General features: G+C 34.6%; 1 pseudogene; it reads right to left on the bottom strand.

Annotated features, from left to right (window-relative positions):
- Positions 1–4,060: 4,060 nt before the first annotated feature.
- Positions 4,061–23,487, bottom strand: LOC144252788 (axin interactor, dorsalization-associated protein-like; annotated as a pseudogene).
- Between the last annotated feature and the right edge of the window lie 1,096 nt (positions 23,488–24,583).

Here is a 24,583-nt window from a genome sequence, read left to right as displayed (position 1 = left end):
AATTAACCTCTGACACTTAGTCAGAAAATGGACTATGGACTATTCATCAAGTTAAAGGATTATTGGCTTCAAAATATAAAAGTTTATTTTAAATGGTTTATGTTTTTAGAATGAAGCTGCCTTGGTGCAGTATACATTTTGAGCCAAAATATTTTCCCCCTAAATATCCCCCACTTAAGCTAGAATATCCTTCCAATTTTAAAATGTGCAATAAGGAATACCTTTGTTTTAGTTAATGTAGCATATACAATTGCTAAATGATTTAGAATGTCATAATTATGGACATTTCCTGTGGAAATGCTTTAAGAACATGTATTTCCATTATCCTATTTTTAGTGTATTCCAGTTGATAACAGAGAAATGGTGTTTTATAAGCTTGATTTTTTTCTCTTTCAATATCTGGTCACAGAGACTGTTACGCTAAAAATGTTTACTCAAAGATCATAAACTTCATTTTCCTTCTTGCTGAAGTTCTTTGTTGTAATAGTTCATAAAAAATGTTTATTAATATTTCCCAAGTGTCTGTTGATTCATTGGATTGTCATGAGGCTTTGTGCCATTGGGGAAGCATGTAAACTCACTCTCAGAACTGAAGATGGTGACTTGGAAGCATATTCCCTGTTGCTCACTGTTAAGGAGGCTGGACCTTGGTCAACTGTGGACTTCTACAAAGGATTTCTTTTACTTGTGAGAAGTCTTGTGGCTCTATTTTTGTAGCACATTCATGTACTTTTTTCTAAGCACTGTCCATGTGAGAATGGTTTTCTGAGAATGAGTTTACATTGGTAGCAAGAGTTGTTTGACCTGAAGTTCTACTGCTTTTGCCATTATTGCATTATAAGAGTAAAATATAAGGTGGTATGTTGTGTCTATAAAAAATAAGGAAATTTCTATTTAAAAATGTACACAACACACTCTTCTCTTTCCCATACCTTGCCACTGATTTTCAAGGAATATGATAAAAAAAAATAGAAAAGTATAATCCTCTAAGAATGAATGAAACTCTAAGGCTTATAATGTCTTTAATCAGCAACTATGGGCTGAATTAAATTTTTTTGATTGATACTCAAATATATTTTATTTAAAAATCAATTAAAGCAAGTCCTGAATCTGTAACTACTGTCTTTAAAACAATGTTTCTAAGAACTAGCTCTCCAGAACTGTAATTTTAATTATGGCAATTTTAACAGTACATTTTAAGAGGTTCAAGATTTAAATAAAATTATAAAAGCCTGGTACTTTTGTTTACTGCTAGACCATATTCTTCCATTCTTTTAAATTCTAGAAAGTAATAGGATTGTTGAAACCTAGAACATAACATATCATTGTTCTTTTTATGTCCCCTAAATAGTCTCAAAATAGGGGCAAAATCTTTAGTGTGAAACAAAATCTCTGTGAAACAAAATCTCTAAACTACTGAAGATAACTCAGAATCAAAAAGAATTTGAGTCCTTTAGCAAGAATTCAATCTACATAACCTCCATTTAATATTAGAAGCAGCAGCTGTGTGTAAGAGGAAAACCATATAATAGCTTATGCCATTTTTAACCATGTAAAATAAAATTTAAGTCACAAACACATTTTGAATGTATCTTTCAAACTCTACAGGACACAAGGCAATGCTGAAGTTACTATAACTTCTAATTTTAAAATAGCATTTAAATAAAGGTGATGTCAGCTAGGAAGATAGATTTTCAAGGAAAGGCAGATTTATTATTTTATTCAAAGCAACAGTAGTTTTCCCTCTAAAGCCTTTTTTGTATTTATTCTATTAGTAAGTTATAATGTGTTCTGCGTAGTTTATCTGAGCAGTTCTGAACCCACCCATAGTTGCCTCTCCTTACTTCCATCTGATTGTACGACTTCTGTAGCAAAACCCAAGGTAGCTGCCTATATACAGGTTGTGTAGAGAATACTGTCCCTTGATTCAATTATACTTTTGTATCTCAAAAGTTTTAGAAGTCCTCTCCAGCAAATTGTGTTTGAGTTTAGTTACTAACATCATTTCATTTGTGAAGCAGTAGAGTTTCAACCTGAAAGTATTACTGCTGTTGCTATAGTTGTAATTATTGTCCAGTGACTCATCCCCTCCCACACTAGAAAGTAAATTTTAACAACTAATTTGTGAGATACAGATTGCTTTGTGTTAATTGCTTCAAGATAAAATCACCTTTTTTGGGGGGGAGGTTTGGTCATTCAGGACTGAATTAAAACTAAGCTGATGACAATATTCAATTTAAGTTTGTTTAATGCTGATGAAAGACATTCATACAAAGCATCCTTTTTTTTCATATAACCCCATTCTTTGGTGGCAGCTGGGGTTGTGGCTCAGTGGTAGAGTACTTGCCTAGCACAGGCAAGGCCCTGGGTTTAATCCTCAGCACCACATAAATAAATAGAGGTTTTAAAAAAAGGATTCTTATATGAAGGATGCTAAATGTTTCTTCATGTAAATTATCACTTTGAGGGGCTGGGGTTGCATGTGAGGCACTGGGTTTGATCCTCAGCACCACATATAAATATAAAGGTACTGTGTCCATCTACAACCAAAAAAAGGTTTTTTTTTTTAATTATCACTTTGATATACATGTTTTGTAGTATGAGAAAACAGAAAAAACAATGTATCAGTTTTGCTACACTTCAATAGTAGATTTTAAGGGAGCAACATCAAACATCAGTAACATCAAACAAAAAGGTACTGAGTACTCCACAGGGTACAGAGTGCTGCCAAGCACCTTGGAAAGTTTACATGACATGGAGAAGATGAGGCCCTTCTCTTGAGAAGTTTACAGTCTGGAAATTTTGACTACTCAGAGTTTCAGTTGAGTGAACATTTTATTAAGGCAAATTCTTCATTTCCTAGAACTACTGTAGACTGAACTATTTTTGCACTTGTGAAATTAACCCAATCCAGATGAAAGAAAAGACTAAATTTGGTTGATAATTCTTTCAGGCTCATATAGTTTTATTAACATTCATCTAGTAAACAAAACTGACCTAACAGACAACTGAAAAATTAAAGACTAGATCTCTTGAAGTGCAAGGGCTAAAATAACTGTTATTCGTTTTAAAAAGCAAATGGATGGTATGATTAAGGTTTACACTAGTTTAAAAATAGGTCAAGTATTGCATTCCCTTCATGCATTGTTCATTTAAAATAGTGAATATTAAAATATGTGGGTTCTACATGTAACTCACAAGCTCCTCACAAATCTTTGTTCTCTGTATCAAATATCCACCTTGTGTACTATGAAAGTTTTATTTATGTCTCATCAAGTTAAAAGTAATGTAAATAGTGAAATTATAATAGGCTAATGACCTGCATATTTTCATATGAATGATTATTTTTAGATGACATGATTTAGAAGACGTAAACCCACCCAAAAATTTGTAATTATTCTGAGATGGTTTTAATGTTAACCCTAGAATCATTAATGTTAACCCTAGAAACAATAGCAATGTGTTGTAGAACAACTAATCAACATGACTAAAAATGTACTCACTTTCAGAAAAACAATCTGGTCATCTGGAAAAAAATCACAGCTACAATCTGGGGAACACTCCCATATAAGATATTGATCTGATCAAGGCACACTATTTCTAAGTAGAACTATCAGATGAGGGTGAATTTAGGCCAGCTCTAAGGAACAGCCTTTAAGACAGACCATAACTAATCCAATTTCCTTTCAAAGCAATCTGTTTCTATCCTACCCACTTCAACTCAAATGTTTGAAGTTAATTCAAATCAAAAGACCATATTGGAGCAAAAGTGAGCAAATGTGTAAACTCTAGCACATTCTTATTGCTGTATTAAGTTTGAAGATGAGCATACCTACCACAGCAGTATTGTTCCAGGAAGCAGGGTAGGAACAGTGGTAAATTAGGAAACAGACTATTAATTGCACAATTAATAGAAAAGTAAAAACAAGTTTCAAAGTCTACAATAAATCTGTATCCAAAGGAGTCATAACAATGAGGTGCTGGACTTTAGTTCTGTGGTACAGCTTTGCAATGGACTCACTGGCCTATAGGTACGGCTCACTTCTTGCCTCCTGAAGGATGAATATGCTACACAGAGCTATGATGGTTTCTACTGAGTGGTAAAATTCACAGAAATTCCACATTACTCATGTCAGAATCATTCCTTGTGCAAAGTTTGATGTAGATGAAGATAAAGTGGTTTCTTGATCAATAACTGCAATTTCTTTCTTTTAAAGGCAGTGGGTTTCTTGTATCTGTAACCACAATAGAAAGATCATTGTTTAAAATACTTTGATGATTGATCTACTCTAATGTTACATTCTCGATAGGAGGGACTAAGAAGAAACATGAACTAGTAACCATTGGAACAGAATTAATCCTATATGTATATCACTTACAGTTCTATTACAATTGGCCCAGGTTTAATCTCATCCATCTCCATGAAAGCAAAACATTGGTGCTGGTAAACCTTTTTTTAGGCTTGTAGTGTTTGAATTCAAAGAAGATAGCTGCACCTAAGGAATTAAAACAAACAACATAAGCCAGAGACCACACATTTCTTATGTGTCACCAGAAGCCTATGATTTTACAAAGTAACATGTGTCAAACAGTCTGATGACACAACTGTTGATAACTCACTGTGGCTGTCACTCCAAGCTCTGGTACTAGCATGTCTGAGTGACATTTCTCCATATCATTTAATTCTACAAAGTACAACAAAATTGTATAGCAAGAATGTAAGTTATGTACACAGGTAGAATCATAAACTACCAAAGAATATAAAATATTAAATACCACAAGAAAAACAGAAGTTACTTAAGTATCAGCAGTACCTATAGAAATGGTTTCAATAAGCCCCTATATTAGAATAGAAATTTAAAAGAGTTCCTTTAAAAAAATTCTACCTTATATCATTTCTCTCCCTCTTGAAACCACCATGCCCAGATTGTCCTTTCCATATTCTTACAAACTAACTGCCAGTTATAGTATCTTTTTACCCAATGCATCTTATTGAAAGAAAAAATAATAATTTAACTGTTAGAAAGTAATCATTAGGTTCCTAAAAGGACTTAAGGTAATTATTAGGGAACCTGCTTCCTTAACTCTGTATTATGAGAAAAGCTTCCCTATCAAATAATATTTAACCACATTATTACACAACTAGATAATGCAACTGCTAATTCTCATATTTTAAAAAATTGTTGATTTGACTTTAAGTCAATATTCATAACTATGTGACATAAGATCTTGTGTTAAGGTAACTATGAACACAAACCCAGATAAGTACTGTGTCCTTAAGAAGTCAGTAACTGATAATTACAAACCTTTGGTTAATTTTTCAATATGCTTCTGGAGCTCAATGTCCACATTAAAATGAACATATGTATCTTCTTGAAGCCACAGGAGTATCTTGCACAGGAGTTAAGTCTATGCCATTCAGATCTGGAGAAACAAATAAGTTTCTGCTTATGAGTATTCACATATACAGACGGAAAATATAGAAACTGCAAAGGTTACACTTCCTAAAGAGGCATGGAAAGAGCTGAGAGGAGATTCTCAGGCTAAGAGATTCCTATTTGGTGTGAGCAAGTATGTGAGAGTTGTTGAAGTTCATGGGGTATGTGGAGAGAAATGAATATAGACTGGTTAGGAGACCCCATGAAGGGGACAAGGAAGCCTTTACATGGCAAGTGGACAAAACTTGATCTTCATAGTGAAGTGGTAAAAAGCACAAACATGTTTTTCTTAGGGAATAGCCCACTATATTTTTCTATGCAAAAACCAAAAAAATCTGGAGTATATAATTTGCCACAATGGAGCTCTGCCACCAATTTCTAACTTTGATCAAGTATATGACTTATTTAGAAAAGCCTATAAACCTAACCTTATAATTTCCCTGTTAAGAACCAAAAATGGATGAGAACAGCCAACAAAACCCTTTTGTTAATGAATAATTTTTCATATATATTATCTAAATTCTGGTTATACTGTTTACAACATACCCTGAATTTACATCAACAAGATGGTACGTTATATATAGTTTTTATTTTCTTGGTTTTAAAATCTCAGTTTAGTCAAATTCAACATGGACTCATTTAATAACGCCTCAGTGTTTATGTGTTATTCATTTATGTGTCTCAAAAAGCTAAAAAAAATTTAGTACATTTAATAATTAAAAAATATTTACATAAAAATATTTCAGTTTAACATATGCAAAGGTAATTTAACATTTACAACATCATTAAATATTTTTGTGTTTTAAGTATACTTTCTGAATGAGTATGCAGTTTTACAAATGGCCTATCAAACAATGTAAATATTTTCCAGTACACTATATATTTGATAACTGGTAACATCGGAATTTAAAAGTGTACCAGTATTAGTGCTGTGGATTATGTTCTTTAAATAAATGTTTTTCTTTGTGGTCATATTAATTTAATTAATTTAATTTAATTAATTTAATTTAATTAATTAATTAATTAATTTAATTAATTTAATTAGCACTAATGAACCCATGGATCTGACTTTATTTCTGCAATTGATAAAAGTTCCTCCATTTAATGTCAGCACCGATCTGTTCCTTTGGTGCAAAACTACAGATTAAAATAAGCCATTTGTACTAACTATAGTTATTTCTGTAAAATGGTATAATTTATTCCTTAATCACATCATCATCCCACGGGATTGCTTTCAGGGCATAGATGTTATGGACGCACCCTACTTCCCTGTCCCCTGATTTTCATCTGCCTCTTTAGGACTCACCTAAGTAGATACCTCACTAGCACAGGAAGAAGAAGGGGCTGAAGCAGGAGAGATGGGAAAACAGGACATGGGGCTTTGTGGAGAGAAATGAATATAGACTGGATAGGAGAAGGTGAGGGGTGCTATTGTTAATGTACATCCTGAAGGCTGTAGCTGCTGTTAAGGACAATGTGTATGTTTAGTCTGCACGTTAGATGGAATCTGAAGAGCAAAAATCTATACAAACTCAAAAGCAAAAGTGAGTGTATAAGTAGGAAATATTTTTTGTAAGTCTTTCGAACTATGTTCTGTTCTGATCTCTTCTAGGATTTTACCTCATTATAGAATGCATTAAAGTAAGTTGTCACATATACAAGACCATCCCCTGTCAAAAACTTTGTTCCATATGAGAAAAGACATAATGCAATTTGCCAGTTATTTACCCTTTACACTAACTGTAATATAGGGATCGATGCACTGTCCAGCGTCTCTCAGACCAATTTTCTCAATCCTGATAGTGAATAATGTCATTCCCGGTTCTGATGGCAACGTTGGTAATAAAGTACCTGGCAACAGAGAAACCTCAATAAAAGTTAGCTCCACCAATAATTCAGAGTAAATACTTTGACAAACAGAAGATATAGCCTACCTCTTAGGAACTAGCTAGGCATTATGTATTTTTATTTCCAAAATTCATGAACATCTGATGTTATACTTTTTTAGAAAAATATTTAATTTTACACGTAATATATCTGCATTTCCCAACCATACAATCACCTTCTATAATAATAGTATATAGTATGTATAATAAAAGTATGTTAAAAACATCACTTGAGGAAGCCCAATTATATATAATAGTATAATATGCTCACATAATATTTATATTCCATATGTACTTCTATATTATACTCAGCATCTTAATATGAAGTGGTAGAACAAAGACAAGAAAACCTTTTAAAATACTAGTTATACTGTTCTAAAGTCTGAGACATTTAATATCAGAGTTGATCAATACATTCTTCTCTTTAGTTACTCCTAATATAGAAAATAATTTACAATTTCATATTTATGTTTTAATTTACATAGTCTAACTTCTATTCTTCATTCTATTTTGTATGATTTATTCTCTCAGAAATTAGTACTATACAGACTGCCATATAAAATGGCCATTTGTATAACTGAACATTTTCCCCAAAACCAACTAAAATTTTTAAAACTAAAAACCCACCCAGAACAACATGACAACATTCACCCACCAAGAACATATGAAGGAAGAAATCAACTGTTCACTATGTTCCCTTTTTTGAAACTACCAATAGAGAACAGATGCAAATAAGCTGATTTTAATCAAGTATGTATACAGAACCTCAAAATACACTTAACAAAAGATTTTCAAGTTTCTATTCAACAATGTGTTATGCTACTTTTAATGATGAGTTATTTGAAATACATGAAGCAATCAACACACTACATTTGAAAATACACATTTGATTGATGGCAAATGTGGCTTGAGGAAATTTTGGGAGGTGATGAGAATGTTCTGAACTTGTATAGTGATGACAGATGCAAAACTCTATAGAGGTGTCAAAAATCGATGAATTTTATACTTACAGAAGGGAAATGTTATGAAATGCAAATTATACCTCAACAGTGCTGTTAAAAATGTATTACTTTCTAATTTAAACAATACAGACAAATGCAATAATGGGAAGGCCTGGAGGCTGCATTCCATTCCACTGTTGCATTAACAAACCTAAATCCTCACTAGGTACTGTTTTCTCAGATTCTTCATGTTAGCCAATTTTGGTATATAGAGATCAATCATTTTAATTTGCATTCCTCTGAAGATTAATAAGGTTGAGCACCTTTTAGAATAAATCAAATATGATTTCCTCTTTTCTGAAGTGTGTTCAATTATTTTGCTCTATTTTTTATTGAGATGTCTATCTTATTGAGCTGTAGGAGGTCTCTATTATTTTGCTGGACAAATGTTTTACAAATAGCTTCTTAGTAGTTTTCCTTTATAAAGACTTTTTGTTGAAGTAGAGCATATACATCTTAAAATGTACAAATTGTTAATACAGTTTGCTGAACTTCCACAAAGTGAATACACCTGTATAACTAGTATCAGATCTAGGAAAGATATGATCAGCCTCCTAGGAGTGTCCTTCCCCCCACCCTGTCCAATTCACTCTTCCAAAAGATAGCAACCATTGCTAACTTCTAACACCAAGTATTAGTTTTGAATGTTAAGAATGACTTTTCTCTGCCATGGTGTCTTCTGATTATGATAAATACTTACTGCTAGTAATATCAAATTTCTTAATCTCTTCCTTTACAATCAGTGATTTTTATGTCATATTTAAGAAAACTTACCCCACTCCAAAATCATAAAGGTATTATCTTGAAAGCATTTTATTGTTTTGTCATTCACACTTAATTCTATATGTCACACAGAATTATTGACTACGGTGTATATTAGGAGCTTTAATTTCATTCAATTTCACATAAATACTCAATTGTCTCAGCACTACTCATTAAAAAGACTGACATTTTCCACCACTGATCCGCAGTCCCACCTCAATCATAAATCATGTGGCAATCACTTTCTGAGTTTTCTATTCTGTCTTACCGGACTGTTTATCCTCTTACCACTAATACAGTATCTTAATTCTATAGCTGTATAAAAGGTCCAGATGAGTTTCAGAAAGAGTCTATCTTTATAAACTGCTTTGTCTAATTTATGAACTAGTATATCTCTTTACATTTTAAAAATCATAACATTTATTTAATAGAACTTTATTTGACCTAAAAGCCTTAAGAAATAAAGACCTACAGATCCAGGGAAAACTCCTGTTTTTATGTTTATGTTCCATGAAGAATGGATGGCCATGCAGAAGTGACTGGAAAAGGGGGTGTGAGCTAATGGTAAAAGGCTGCCAGGGTCCCAGCAAGCCCTGTCTGGTCAGATTCTTCTTGGCCTCTCTGTATAGCCTTCTTTCCTTCTGGACCAAAGGCAGGTCCTGTCTGGAATGTGGGTTTTTAAGGGAGGGGGTAAGGGAGGGTAGGGGGACAGGGAGGGAAAGAAAGAGAGAGACGGGGGGGGGGAGAGAGAGAGAGAGAGAGAGAGAGAGAGAGAGAGAGAGCGAGCTTTCTAGGTTTTATGACTGGCTTTGAGAGAGAAGGATGAAGGACAGGAGAGCAGGAGGAGGGCAGAGGTTTTGCTGCTGAGGTTGCTTTTGGGATTCCAATCTCCTTCCGGTAGAAGTTCTCAGCAGGCCAAAACCCCACCCTTTGGGCTATCATATTCTGATCTGACCCTGCCCACCTTCCCCCTCTCCCTCCCTCCTCCTCTATTTCTCCTTTAAGAAGGGAATGTGTAGATCTTTCCATCTTCTAAGATCTTCTTTGATTTCTCTTTAGGGTTCTGTAGTTTTCATTGTATAGATCTTTGACTTCTTTTGTTGATTCTCAAGTATCTTTTTTATTTTTTGAGTTTATTGTGAATGGGGTAGTTTTCCTTATTTCCTTTTCAGAGGCTTTGTCCCTGATATACAGAAATGCCTTTGATTTATCTGTGTTGGTTTATATCCTGCTCCTTTGCTGAATTCATTTACTATTTCTGGAAAGATCTACCTTGCTCTTGGATAGGCAGAATTAATATTATCAAAATGACCATACTACCAAAAGCACTATATAGATTTAATGCAATTCCAATCAAAATCTCAATGGCATTCCTCATAGAAATAGAAAAAGCAATCATGAAATTCATCTGGAAAAATAAGAGACCAAGAATAGCTAAAGAAATCCTTAGCAGGAAGAGTAAAGTAGGTGGCATCACTATATGAGACCTTAAACTATACTACAGAGCAACAGTAACAAAAACAGCATGGTATTGGCACTAAAACAGACTGGTAGACCAATGGTACAGAATAGAGGACACAGAGACTAACCCACAAAATTACAATTATCTTATTTTAGACAAAGGTGCCAAAAACATGCACTGGAGAAAAGATAGCATTTTCAACAAATGGTGCTGGGAAAACTGGAAATCTATATGCAACAAAATGAAATTAAACTCATAACTCTCACCATGCACAAAACTTAACTCAAAATGGATCAAGGACCTAGGAATTAAGCCAGAGACTCTGTGTCTAACAGAAGAAAAAAGTAGGCCCTAATCTTCATCATGTGGGTTAGGCCCCAACTTCCTTAATAAGACTCCTATGGCACAAGAATTAAAACCAGGAATCAATAAATGGGATGGATTCAAACTAAAAAGTTTTTTTTCTCAGCAAAAGAAACAATCCGTGAGGTGAACAGGGAGCCTACATCCTGGGAGAAAATCTTTACCCCTCACACATCAGATAGAGCACTACTCTCTAGGGTTTATAAAGAACTCAAAAAGCTAAGCCCTGAAAAAAACAAGTAACCCAATCAAAAAATGGGTCAAGGACTTGAACAAACACTTCTCAGAAGAGGATATACAATCAATCAACAAATATATGAAAAACTTTTCAACATCTCTAGCAATCAGAGAAATGTAAATCAAAACTAAGATACAACTCTAGTCAGAATGGCAGCTATTATGAAGACAAACAACAATAAGTGTTGGCAAGGATGTGGGGAAAAAGGCACACTCATACATTGCTGGTGGGACTGCAAATTGGTGCAGCCAATCTGGAAAGCAGTACGGAGATTCTTTGGTAATCTGGGAATGGAACCACCATTTAACCAAGCTATTCCTCTCCTTGGACTATACCCAAAGGACTTAAAGACAACATACTACAGGGACACAGCCACATCAATGTTTATAGCAGCACAATTCACAATAGCTAAACTGTGGAGCCAACCTACATGCCCTTCAGTGGATGAATGGATTTTAAAAAATGTGGCATATATATATATATATATATATATATATATATATATATATATATATACACACTCAATGAACTTTTTAAAAAGAGAATAAAATCATGGCAAATCATGGCATTTACAGGTAAATGGATGGAGTTGGAGAAGATAATGCTAAGTGAAGTTAGTCAATCCCCAAAAAACAAATGCCAAATGTTTTCTCTGATATAAGGAGGCTGACTCATAATAGGGTAGGGAGGAGGAACATGGGATGAATAGTTGGATTCTAGATAGGGAAGAGGGGAGTGAGGGAAAGGGAGGAGGCAGGGGATTAGCCTCCTAATGAATGTGGAATGAATGGGATGGACATCATTATCCAAAGTACATGTCTGAAGACACAAATTGGGTGTCAACCTACTTTATATACAAACAGAGATATGAAAAATTTTGGTATATATGTGTATTAAGAATTGTAATGCAAAAAAACAAGTACATCTATAACGTGAATTGGCGTGAACATACTTTATACAAAGATATAAAAAATTGTGCTCTATATGTGTAATAAGAATTGTAATAGACTCCATTGTTGTGTATTTAAAAAAATAAAATCAGTAAAAGAAAAAGAAGGGAATGGGGAGTGGGTAGGGAAAAACTGTGGAATAAACCCAAACTAACTTTCCAATGCACACATGTGAATATACTATAATGAAACTCATCATTTTGAATATCTGTAAGATACTAATTTTAAAAAACGTAAATAGATCAGTAAATTGGATGAAAGGGAACAGTGGGAGGGAGGATGGGGAGGGTGAAGGGACTGAATTGGAGCAAATTATATTCCATGCATTTATAATTAGTCCAAATAAATCTAATGTCAAGAATAACTATTATGAACAAATGAAAAAAAAGAATAGTGACTTCACTGTTTTTATAAAATGCATTCTCATAAACAATTCAATCGAGAGAAATGAAAAAACTAAAAGAGAATGTACAATTCAACATCTCACCAACCATAACAATTATTAAGTCACTCTTCCATCTTTTTCCCTAATTTCAAGATTGTTCCAGTTTCCTTTTCCTTTTGATATTCTTTTATTTCTTTCAACAAAGGTTTATTTTCTACATAAAATTGTTATATTTCTTTTGTTGAATTTATAATAAGGTCCTTGATATTATTTAATACTACTATAAATATTATAATAGTTCATTTTTTAAGCAACTATTACTTGTTTGAGATAGAATTGATTTGTCTGTACAGATTTTATATCCAGGAACCACATCATCTTATTAATGAGTTATGAATAGTTTTTTTGCATATTCTCTATATATTCATAAATATGCAAATAAAGAACATCCCCCCTTTTATATTTCAGTTTTCTTGTCCTAGTGCAGTAGCTAGGGCTTCCAAAACAATGCTGATGAAAAGAAGTAATAGACACTCTTGTTTTGTTCAAATTCATCATTAAACAATTTTGGGCTGTAAATGTCATGTAGCCATGTTTTATCAAGTTAAGGATGTTTTTCTGTCCTTTGCCAAGAATTGTTTAAAATCAAGGCTGTATTTCAAACTTAACTGAAAACTTTTTCTGCATTGTTGACAACATTATGAAATCTTTCCCCTTAATCTGCTAATGTGAACTATCTTGATAAATTCTGCTAATAATATATTTTGAAAAATCACTCATTAGTTCATGGAGATTTTCTGAATTATTTTCTACAGTATCCTATGTATCATAGTTTATTCAGCCAATCTTCATATGGCAATTACATTATTTCTAACTTTTTATCATTATAAAAAACACCTCAACAGAGAATCTGGTGTATATGCAAGTGTTTCCCCCTCTTTTTCCTGTATTTTACGGGTGCATCTTCAGAGTAAATTCTCAGGAATGGGATTGCTAAGGAAAAAAGTATGTACTTATATGTAAGAGAATGCTCAATTCCCCTCCAAAGGAACTGCACCATTTTTCTATTCCCACAAGTGATTAATAAGTACCTATTTCCCCTAAGACTCACCAACAGTAGCTTTAATTTATGTTTTTTATTAAAAATAAAGTTGAGTATCTTTTTATATGTTTAACGGGTATTTTTAAATGTGTGTGTGTGTATGTGTGTGTGTGTGTGTGTGTGTGTGTGCACGCGTGCGCACTAGCTCATGTTGTCTGTTCCTCTCATGTATTCTGCTTTGGTTATTACAATTAAAATTTTTCTTTATATATTAAGAATGTTGGGTTGGGATGTAGCTCAGTGGCAAAGTGTCTGCCTTGCATTTGCAAAATCCTGGATTCGACCTCCAGTTCCCAAAAAGACAAAAAAAGAACCCACCCCACCCCACCCCAAAAAACCCCCAAGAATGTTACCTCTTTTATGTCTTACCTCTTTACTACTTTTTTTGACAGTCAAAAGATGATTGCTTTACAACTTTCAAAGTCTTTTTGATGTTAACATTATTTTTTCCAAGTTGATATTAAACTTGTTGTTACTTTGGGGTAAGTCAATTTTATAACCTGTCATCATCTAGATCTTTCAGTTGAAATGGTAGGGCTGATGCTACATTCCTTACCAACAATCTTTTTGCCTGAGACTACACAGTAAGGTTTAATGTAATCATTATGCTTCAAATAAATTAATATGGAGGCAATAATTTCAAGTCTGAATTTCTTTTTTAATTCAAGGTAGAATGTCAAACCTTGTGCTTCATGATGAAGGAAGCTGACTGTAATTAAGATCATAGATTACATAGAAAGGTGCCTATTTAAGGTGTTTCAGAATGGTCTATGATGTGCTCTCTCTCTGCATGGTCAACTCCTATATACTCAGTGAGTCCTAAATCTGTCTAGATTTACTGAACTCCCTCAGTCCTTCTTTTTGCCAACCTATGACATTGGTACACATCTCTAATCATAATCATGTGCTTTTGGCTCTGTCTTGCTGACTACACAATAAGCATCCTGAAAGGTGTGGGAACTGTTCCTTTTGTAGTATGCACAAGGATTAAACAGATCTTTGTTGAAGAAATATTTTATTGAATGAATGACTGAATTTCCAGTTCTAGAGGTTATCATTCTCTAGTAAAAAATGGATAGAAAAATCTATATCAATGAGTGAAGAAAAAATAAACATAAAAGAAGATCAAATACTAAAATAATACCGTACCATCTATAGCTCCCAGATTAGATGAAAAAGGGTGCATGTTTCTGCATCAAAGATAAAACCATGATAGTTGTAAATTGAGCCAATGCATTAAAAGGAAGATTTCTAAGTGAAGAATTAACATATCCAATTACATAGTGTAATATGAGAACAAGTCAACTACATTCATAAAATTCTAAGACTAACAAGGATAAGAAAGAAACCACTACACACAATCCAGTGTAAACTGTGCTATTCCAGCTAGATCATCTGCTCTCAGATCTAGAGCAAAGATCAGAAGAAATGTTCTTCCACATGGAATTGCTATGTAAATAAGAAATAGCTAACACTTGTGAGTATTTGTGATGTGCCACATACTATCCTAATCCTCTCATCTAATCCTCACAACAATAGTTTAGTTCTATTTTTCAGAGGTGAAAAGTGAGGCATAGAAAAACAAATTATCAATAATCACACAGCAGTTTGGCTACAGAGTCCATGCTTTTAACCATCATGTCCCATTTTAACATCTTTATTTTAATTGTCCCTAAAGCCTTAAAAGGAACTGCAGGAGAACCTCCCCATCTCAAGCTTCTGCAAAGTTCCTTTTGCCATGTAACATAACAGTAACAGGTTCCCAGGATTAGAATATAGACATTTTTGTGAGGCCACTATTTATGCTTCATACTTTTAAATATGGAAAACTCTAAATGGCTACTGCTGTCCAAACCAAGTTTTCAATAACATCCCAGGGATGTTATTGAGCTGTCACTAAGAACTCCAAGTAAGGGAGTGATTAAAAAAGAGTAACATTTGAACTTTGTACACTGGGCAATGCACATTCACAGGAATGGACAGAGACTGAGTAGCCCAGATAGCAATATGATAGGTCTTTAACACTCATATAGCAGTGAGCAGTAGGACTGTGTTCATTTGGTTAATTCCACTTTCAGTTTTTACTGCAAGACAAAGGAAGACATTGGTAGCTGGTGAGCCCCAAGTTGTACTGAACACAGAAAGCACGTCTTTTTCAGACTTATCTGCCCCAACCACCTCTTATGCACCAACCAGAGCAGGCATGCTCTCACTGGTGTCAAAAAGAGCTGGAAGGAATTACTCAATTCAGTGTGATTTTTCTGCGAGAGTAAGATTCTAAGCCTAAACCTAAAGACAACTCTGATAAAGTAATGACAATGAATTAGAAGGTTTGGAACCATTTCACCACACTACTGTAATAGGGGACACCAAAAAGTCCATCTTGTTGATGGAAACTGTTTATTAAAAGGTGGTACTTGGGTAAAAACTCAAGTTGCTCTATTTCATTGTGCTTCATCTGTGGAAAACAATTTATGAAGGTAGCTATGGATCCCCCAAATGGCTGTTTGTTAAACACAGACAAGTTCACTCAAGAATGTTTTAAAAACTGTGTAAAAGCGTCTGACCTAGCCAAGAATGTTACAGCCACTGCCACTGTGGAGAGGAAAGGGAATTGTGCAAGTAAGGCCTCTGCCTCTGCTGGGCACCCCACAGCACTGACACAGACCAAGCAATGAAGCACCACTCTACCTGCAACAGGTACAGAAAAACAATGGGAGAGCATCTGAAGCCCCCCCACCCCCCGCCCATCGCCCACAACTTCTTTGTTCCAAGAGGATGCTGAGAAAAATGAAGGTCTGAGTATCAAGTAGGATGGCCTCACATTCAGTAGTCTCTGTGTAGCCATAGAGATCATGGAGAATCAGACAATGAAAGGACCACCAGCCTGAGGATGAGTCTGAAGTGACATGGATATGAAGGTCAGAGGGATCCTTAAGACCCTGTTCTCACATGCAGAAGAGGAAGTCATTTTTTTCTTTCAACTTTTTATTTTTGCTTTTTAAAAATTTCTATTGTTTATATCTCATATCATACCATAAGGACAATTTCTAGTCCAAAATTGGAAATGGCATGACAGTCTTTGTTCCAAAATAGTACATTATTGAGTAGGTCAGAACATAAAAGAGGAAAATTACCAAAGATTATATTTTTAAAAAACATTGATTTGAGTTTGCTTATTGAATAATTTCATTTGCTTGGATTTTTACACGATATTGTACAAATGTTTGTCACAGGCATTTACTTCAATAAGAGGTGAGTCAGTCTTCATTTTGCCTTGGTGCTTGGTGAATTAAATGTCATGAATAAGGAGTACAAAATTTTTTGTCCATACTTTTAGGACAGAGATGAACCTGATATCTAAAATGTAAACTAAGCATTATCATATGTATGTGATTATATATATCTTCTTTGTTTTAGATTTATCATACTTGTAATTAAATTCAGATGTCTGATACTACCAATTCAAAGTCTGTCACACACTTTTTTTTAAGTGCACATTTCTTTGTGATTTTAAAATGCAATAAAAATGATATATATAAAATAATGTTTTCTATTATTTTGGGATAATTTTAACATAATTTAAAATAATGGTATTGACAAATCATTATTTGGCCATAACATTTTGTAGATGGCACAAAACATGAAATGGGTCTTAAAAATCTAACTAGAGAAAAATTTTGAAATTTGCACTGCACATCTGCAATTTGTACACACATACAAATTGTGTGAAAATATGAAAACACATGCACAATTTCTTTTGGTTGGTAACTGATTAGTAGTTGAGAAACTGGTCCAACCTTTCAAGATAAAGAGTAAAATCATAAGAAGTTTGTTCACTTTGAAATTATATTAAAAGTTTGATAAAAATCTTAGGGGTCATTAGCATTCAAATAATAATATTTCTAGGTCTGTGAAAAATTATACCTGATTAAAGTTGTTTGTATATAAGTTATATGAATATATTCTTGTTTTTATTTTCTTTATTGACTGGTACTAGAAATATGTATTTTTCTGTGTTCAGAAATATGTGATTTGGATAATGGCTGAATTCTTAAGTGTCACCATCATATCTGGAAAAAAATAATAAATACTCTCACAAAACCTAAGATGAATCAGTGGGTATATCCTTCATACACAGATGCCATTTAGCATGCAAGGAAGAGTTACTACAGGTGTTGGGTTAAAAATTTGAGTGGCCAGAGGACTTTCAAGAAAAAGCAGGCCAGATGTTGCTTAGAGCCTTGATGAAGAGCCTACTCAATAGACATTTCCTATGAACCAATTTCTGCAAAGCTCTGGAGAAAACCTTTTGACTTCAAGTGACAAGATTCATGGATTAAAAAAAAAAAACTGAGCCAGACATAGTGGTGCATGCCTGTAATCCCAGGAACTTGGCAAGTTAAGGCAGGAGAGGCCAGCCTGGGCAACTTAGAAAAACCCTGTTTCAAAATAAAAAAAAAATAAGTCAAAGAGCTGGGGATGTAGCTAGGTGGTAGAGCACCCCCGACTTCAATCCCCAGTACTATAAACAAACAAGAAACAAATTATAAAAAAGAAATCTTAAAATGTTTCCAAAACTGCTTGAGAGTAATAGAATATTAACAAGCCTTAAAACTATTGAAATACAGCTAGGAGAACTACCAGATAACATTGAATGGTATTTTCCTTTCCTTTCAATATAAGTACATGACTGGATGAGGGACTTTGGCTCTGACTGTTCGGCTCAGTCTGAGAATTTGAGACTTTGAGAGAAAGTAAGTGCACGGAGAGCCAGAGTCTAACTGCATACTTTGGTGGTATTTACTGCTTAACCCTAAATATATTCTGAAATTCTGTGAAATAAGGATGCCCTAATATTCATGGAACAGCAATGAATATTTTGTTGCAGTTTTCAACTTTCTATATGCATGGGTAAGAAAACACTGCACTTTAGCTGAAAATGAAATCCATATTTGCTTAACTCTCAAGTTCAACTCAGAATTGAATATTTATGCAGGAAAGAAACAAGTACAGGTTTGATATTAAAGAAGTAAGATTCACTCTTCATTTTGAGTTTCAAAAAACATTTTTGTACATATCTAAGACTATATAAAAGATGAATAACCAATACAAATCTAGAATAATGTTGAGATTGCTAGGCTTATGTTTAGGTCACTCAGAAATGTTTTTTTTTAATTTTGTCTAAAATTGTGTCATGGCTATTTGTGCATGTGGTACTAGGAAACGAATGTAGGGCTTCACACAGGTGAGGCAAGCACCCTACCACTGAGCTACATCCCTAGTTCTTTCTATTTTGAGACAAAGTCTCTCTAAGTTGCCCCCACTGGCCTCAAACTTGCAATCCTCCTGCCTCAATTTCTTAAGTAGCTAGGATTATAAGCATATAATCCTGGCCAGCTATTTTTTTAAAATTTGTATTACTTTGGTTTATCATTTAGAAGCTTTAATATTCAACATGTAAATAAGTTTTCAGGTAATAAATAATAGGTTATAAATTTATATCCTCTATTTAAATGAAATCTACTGAGATTACCTTAAGAAAATTAAACTACTATTTGTACTTAAGCCAGTTAGTGTTTAAAGCAGTACACAAAAGTTACTGTTTGTCTTATGAGAATTGAAGGCTTTGAAAATGATATTAATGTCAAAGAAAGGTTTAACAATTTTTTATTCTTTTCAAGAAAGGTTGGATAAAAATCCATTTTTAATTTTAAATGGGAATAAACTACTCTTGGTCTTACCATAGTCATATATTATACTTCATCTCATTAGTTTAACAGTAGTAGTGTTTAGCATGTGTGTTTGTCAAAACTCATAAAGCTGCACACTAAAAAAGATGCCTTTTATATATGTAAGGGACACCTTAATAAATATTTTTTAAAAAGATCATAATAAGCTAGATGCTATGGCACAAGCCTGGAATCCAGGTGACTTGGGAGGCTGAGGAAGGAGGATCCCAAGTTTAAGACTAATCTCAGCAACTCAGTGAGGCCCTCAGCAACTAAGTGAAATCCTGTCTCAAAATAAAAAATAAAAAGGGCTGAGGATGTGGCTCACTGGTAAAGTACCCCTGTGTTAAATCCTCAGTACCAAAAAAAAGTACAACAAACTTACAATTATATAAATTACGTGAAATAAAGGTAATAAAAATGTTATAATTCTTAGAAGCACCCTGCCATGATAATATAGACACAACAGCCTTATCACAACTGAAATCTTGGATGTCCACAGTATAACAATTTTTTCCCATTCTATAATTAAGTTAAAGGTTAAATTGTCCTTCAATGACATTTTCAATTTTATAATGACACAGGCCCTCGAAAATATGATCGCAAATCAAATATTGCTAATTGAACTATATGTACTCTTTCTTACTTTGAGGAAAATAATTCAGGGAATAGAAGGGTTTAGTGAGCTTTCTGTATCTCTGAAATAAAATACCAAAATGCTATATCAGAATACAAAAATCTAATTACTTTGGGCTTAATCTTTCATAGCAAATAGACTTAAGTTACAGAGTTTCTTTTCAACTCAGCAACCTGAAACCCATAAAGACCTTAATCTGTCCATTTCATGACTTACATCATCTGCTTCAAGGTTCTTGTTTGCTACAGAAGTATAGCTAGTGAACAAATAATCAAACCAGAAATTTATAGAACTGGAATCTATTTCAAGTACAGCATGTGGTTTGAAAAGGAAATAAAAAATACAGAAAAATTTTAGCAAATTTATTTACCTCATCATCTCAGCAATCTTGAAATTTCCTACAAATATGACAAGTAAAATATAACTCTTTCTTCATAAGGACAAACAGATTGGAAATAATTACCTTGTATCAAAGAAACACTAACAATAACATTTTATAGTGACTGTAATTTTTCCAATAATCCTATGGTGTAGGACTGTTAACACCATTTGGAAGTGATAATGAAAATACAGTAGCCACCACTACCCCAGCAAATGAAAAGTATCATGCCAAATGCTTTGTATGTGGTGCCTTAATTTTCATTGTAACCCTATGAATTAGGCATTGTCAACATCTCCTTTTATAAAGAATTAAGTACAGTCACTTAACTACTGATTGGCAGATGTTAGACTCAAAAGCGCAGGTATCTTGTTTGTCTAAGCCTACACTGTTTATATTTCAAACGTCTTCTACCAAAGAGTATTTAAATTACTGAATTATGACTTTAATTATGAAGTTTTCTGGATGATATATATATTATACTTAATTATACCATAAAGCATAAAAAATGCATCACAATAGTACAGTGTTATTTCCACACTTCCAAAAAATGAACTAGTTCATCAGAAGTAAAAACTGTGCACTGTATAAGAACAGAAGAAAGTATAGAAGTGGAAGAGGCAAAAAATTTACTCAGGGTGCTTGACTAGGGTATTTTACAACCTTGTCAAGATCTTCCACAAATAAAAAGGACTTGCTATGTATTCTTTATTTCCCTGTTAAGGGCAACTGTTTAGTATCTGTTCCTCCAGGTCCAGGTTTCACAATCATATATGATTATTTAAAGAACAGCTAGATATATAAAGAAAAGAATTAACATAGCAAACAGTTACTCTAGAAAGCCTACTTACAATGTTGGTCCATGGCTAGCATCTGGGAACCTGGATTTCAGCAGGATTCCCATCATGCCCTGTTAAGAAGATCACTGTGCCTAAACCGTCCATGCAAACAATATGGTTTGTGCTGAACACTTGCTTTCTTCCTGGAGTCTTTAGTTTTGGTTCATGCTAACCCCAATAAGTGTCTTTTGTACTGAATCTCTACAGTGTTTCCCCAATAGACAATTTTTTCATTTCACAGGTGTGAAAGAATGTTGAGAGAATCAAGTACATATTTGACTCTGCTAGGAGAGGACTCTTAGAAGTTTGGTTTCCTCTGGAATTTGCCTGTGTGCCTTTACACTTTGCTGATTTTGTTCTTGTGTTTTCTTGTTGTAATGACTCAGAATACAACTGTGAGTACAGCTATATGCTGAGTCCTGTGGGTCTTCCTAGCCAATCACTAAACACTGGATGTTTTGAGGATCCCTGACACAAATAGTAAGATACTTTCACAATAAACCGATAGCTACCGCTAACAAAATGGCCATGATAATTTGCTTAAGATTGGCAAACCTGGAGATGTTTTACCCGCCACTAACAAGTACAAAAGTAAGTTCCAAACACCTGTCCTTGAATTATATAATGTACATTTTTTTGTACCCACTAGGCACTATAGCAGGAAAAGAATCAGAAGACCCTGCTCCAGCACCACCTTCTTCTTCATCTTCTTCAAATTCCAAATGCTCTTCCTCACCAGGGGCTGAAATTCTCCTATATAAAAAAGGACAGAAAAATTAGTGAGCTACCCCACTTAATACACCAGCTAACCCTCATAGCCACTAACTTCCCAGATAAGATGCTGATTATTAGGTTAATGTTGATATAAATGTCAATGTCAATCATCTCATTGCTACCAATGGTATCAGCCATATCACCAATACCAAATTTGATAGGGAAAAAATCCAGAAATATTTGAAAAACAGGCATGAAATAGATAATAAAATCAGAAGACAAAATATGGATGCTTATTTATTTACCTTAATGGGACAGGCTGAACATCAAATGGAAATTCTTTATTATATGTGAGAATATACTTTAGGACTAGAATAAATACATAGACCAACATTAGTCTTATATCTTAGTCTTACATGTTATGTAAGACTTATATATTAGTTGGTCTTATATGTTATATCTTAAATTGATACTTTTAATCATATTTTATAGTGTATTAACCACACGTTAATATATGTATTTTAAATTCCGAGCTTCACTATCATTTCAAGACTCTGCAATTGACTACTGAGTGTCATAGCAAAATAAAAATGTCCATAGTGGACTGCAGGTACCAGTATTTTCAGAGTACTGTAAGATCTCCAAGGAAAGTCTCAGAGCCCTCATAGAAAATGAACCATAAAATAGTTCTCCAATGTACAAGGTCCTAGGTGATATGAGGTACCAGTGAAAGAGAATACCTCTTCTCCTGAAGTATTTTAATTAAAAGATTGATACTGAAGATGACTAATTAAAGAGAAATAGATAATCACATCTTATTCTTTAACCTCAGTAGATTTCCCTCAATACTTATCACACTGGTAAGGTTTGTAGCAGCAAGGTTACAATTCTAATATTCCTTTTATGATGAAATTTATTGTATATGTGTACACACATATATACATGCATATATATGTGTGTGTATACACACACACACACACACACACACACACACACACAGCAGACTTTCTCCTCAGGGAAGTCATCAAACAACATAATGCTATCACCTCTTGTGTCCTGGTTGATTACTTTCTGGCATGTAAGCCTACAGACAGATGTTATACAATTCTATCTGTATCTGGAAAAGTATTTTATGAAATTTATTGTTTCATTCCCCAATTTATGGGTTCCTAGTGACTATCTGCAATTATTTCAAGGTGAATATTTAGCATTATTAATTGTGCAACCCATGGTTTTTACTCTAATTACTCAGACTTTGAAATTACAAACACATTCAATAAAAATTGTCAATAAAGTAAAAAAATAAAAATAAAAATAAAATAAAATAAATACATACATGAAGACTTTGACCAGAGACACTGAGGAACATGGCTTGAGGGCATCTCAGGGTTAGGAAGACCACACTTGTCTCAGGCCCAAGGGTAAAAGTAAGATTCCTTTGAGGAGAGACCAGAGGGGCCCTTGAAGTGGTCTCACCTGCCAGCCACTCAGGCTCTCAGAGGCTGCTGTAGCCATGGTCTCTGGGTGGCAGCGGACCTCGGCAGCGACCATGTGGTGCTGGTTTTGCAGGAAGGCAGGATGCTGGAGCCAGAGAGTCATGAAGGCTTCCACCAAAATGTCCAAGAAAGCCCCGGGAGGCCAGGGAAATCGCAGCAGGGTCAGGGTTCCTGCAGCTGTCCCTGAAAGGACTCCTCGTGGAGATGTGAGGAGGAAGCCTCAGTCCCCCAGGATGAAGAAGTGCCAGTGCAGGCAACATGCTGAGAAAGGCTGCAGGGACCAAGCCCAGGCCAGCCAACAGGGGGGCAACTGCAAAGCCCCAGGCAGAGCTGCACAAGTCCCCGTGTGTCCAGCTGCTAGACATGCAGCTACAGCACTTACCTGTCCAGCTGGATTTCAGTCTTGCTGTGGTCCCATCCCTTCCTTCCATGCCCCTCTCTCTTCAGATGGGAATGTCTACTCTGTGCTTTTGTATATTGGCTGTGTGGAACTTGCTTTTGAATTTTACAGGAGCTCACCCTGGGAGTTTGTCTCGGTTTTCAAAGGCCATCTTATGCTTGGACTTTTGGGCAATGCTAAAACTGTTAAGACCCTGGGAACTCTTGAAAATGGACTAAATGTGTCTTGCACTGTATGATCAGCATGAGCTTTGGGGGGCCAGGGATGAAATGTTATGGTTTGGACATGTGTCCTCCAAAAGGTCGTGTGTAACACAACGCAAGAAAGCTTAGACGAGAAATGGTTGGGTCATGACAACCTTGACCAATCAGCAAATTAGACCTTGGTAGGAATTAAGTGAGTAGTAACTGTGGGCAGGTGGGGTGTGGCTGGAAGAGGCAGACCCCTGGGGGCATGCGAACCTGTGGGTTGTACACTTTGTCCTGCTGAGCAGACTCTCCCTCTGCTCCTGGGAGCCCTGGCTTAAGCTGCTTCCCTCTAGGACACCAGGATGTTCTGCCTCACTCGACACCAAAGATGGAGTTGGACATCTACAGACCAAGTCCTCTGAAATCATGAGCCCCAAATAATTTTCCTCCTCAAAGATTGTTCTTGTCAGGTCTTTTGGTCATAGCATCGAAAATAAGCAGACTAACACATTATGAAAGTGGTTCTAAGAGGAAAGTGTATGGCATCAAATGCCTACATTAAAAAAAAACAAAACAAACAAACCAAAACCCCACAAAGTACCTACATAAAT

This window comes from Urocitellus parryii, unplaced genomic scaffold, assembly GCF_045843805.1.
Source record: "Urocitellus parryii isolate mUroPar1 unplaced genomic scaffold, mUroPar1.hap1 Scaffold_59, whole genome shotgun sequence".
NCBI classification, from domain to species: Eukaryota; Metazoa; Chordata; class Mammalia; order Rodentia; family Sciuridae; genus Urocitellus; species Urocitellus parryii.
Note: the sequence above shows the minus strand (reverse complement) of the source record. Positions and strands in the feature narration are given on the sequence as shown.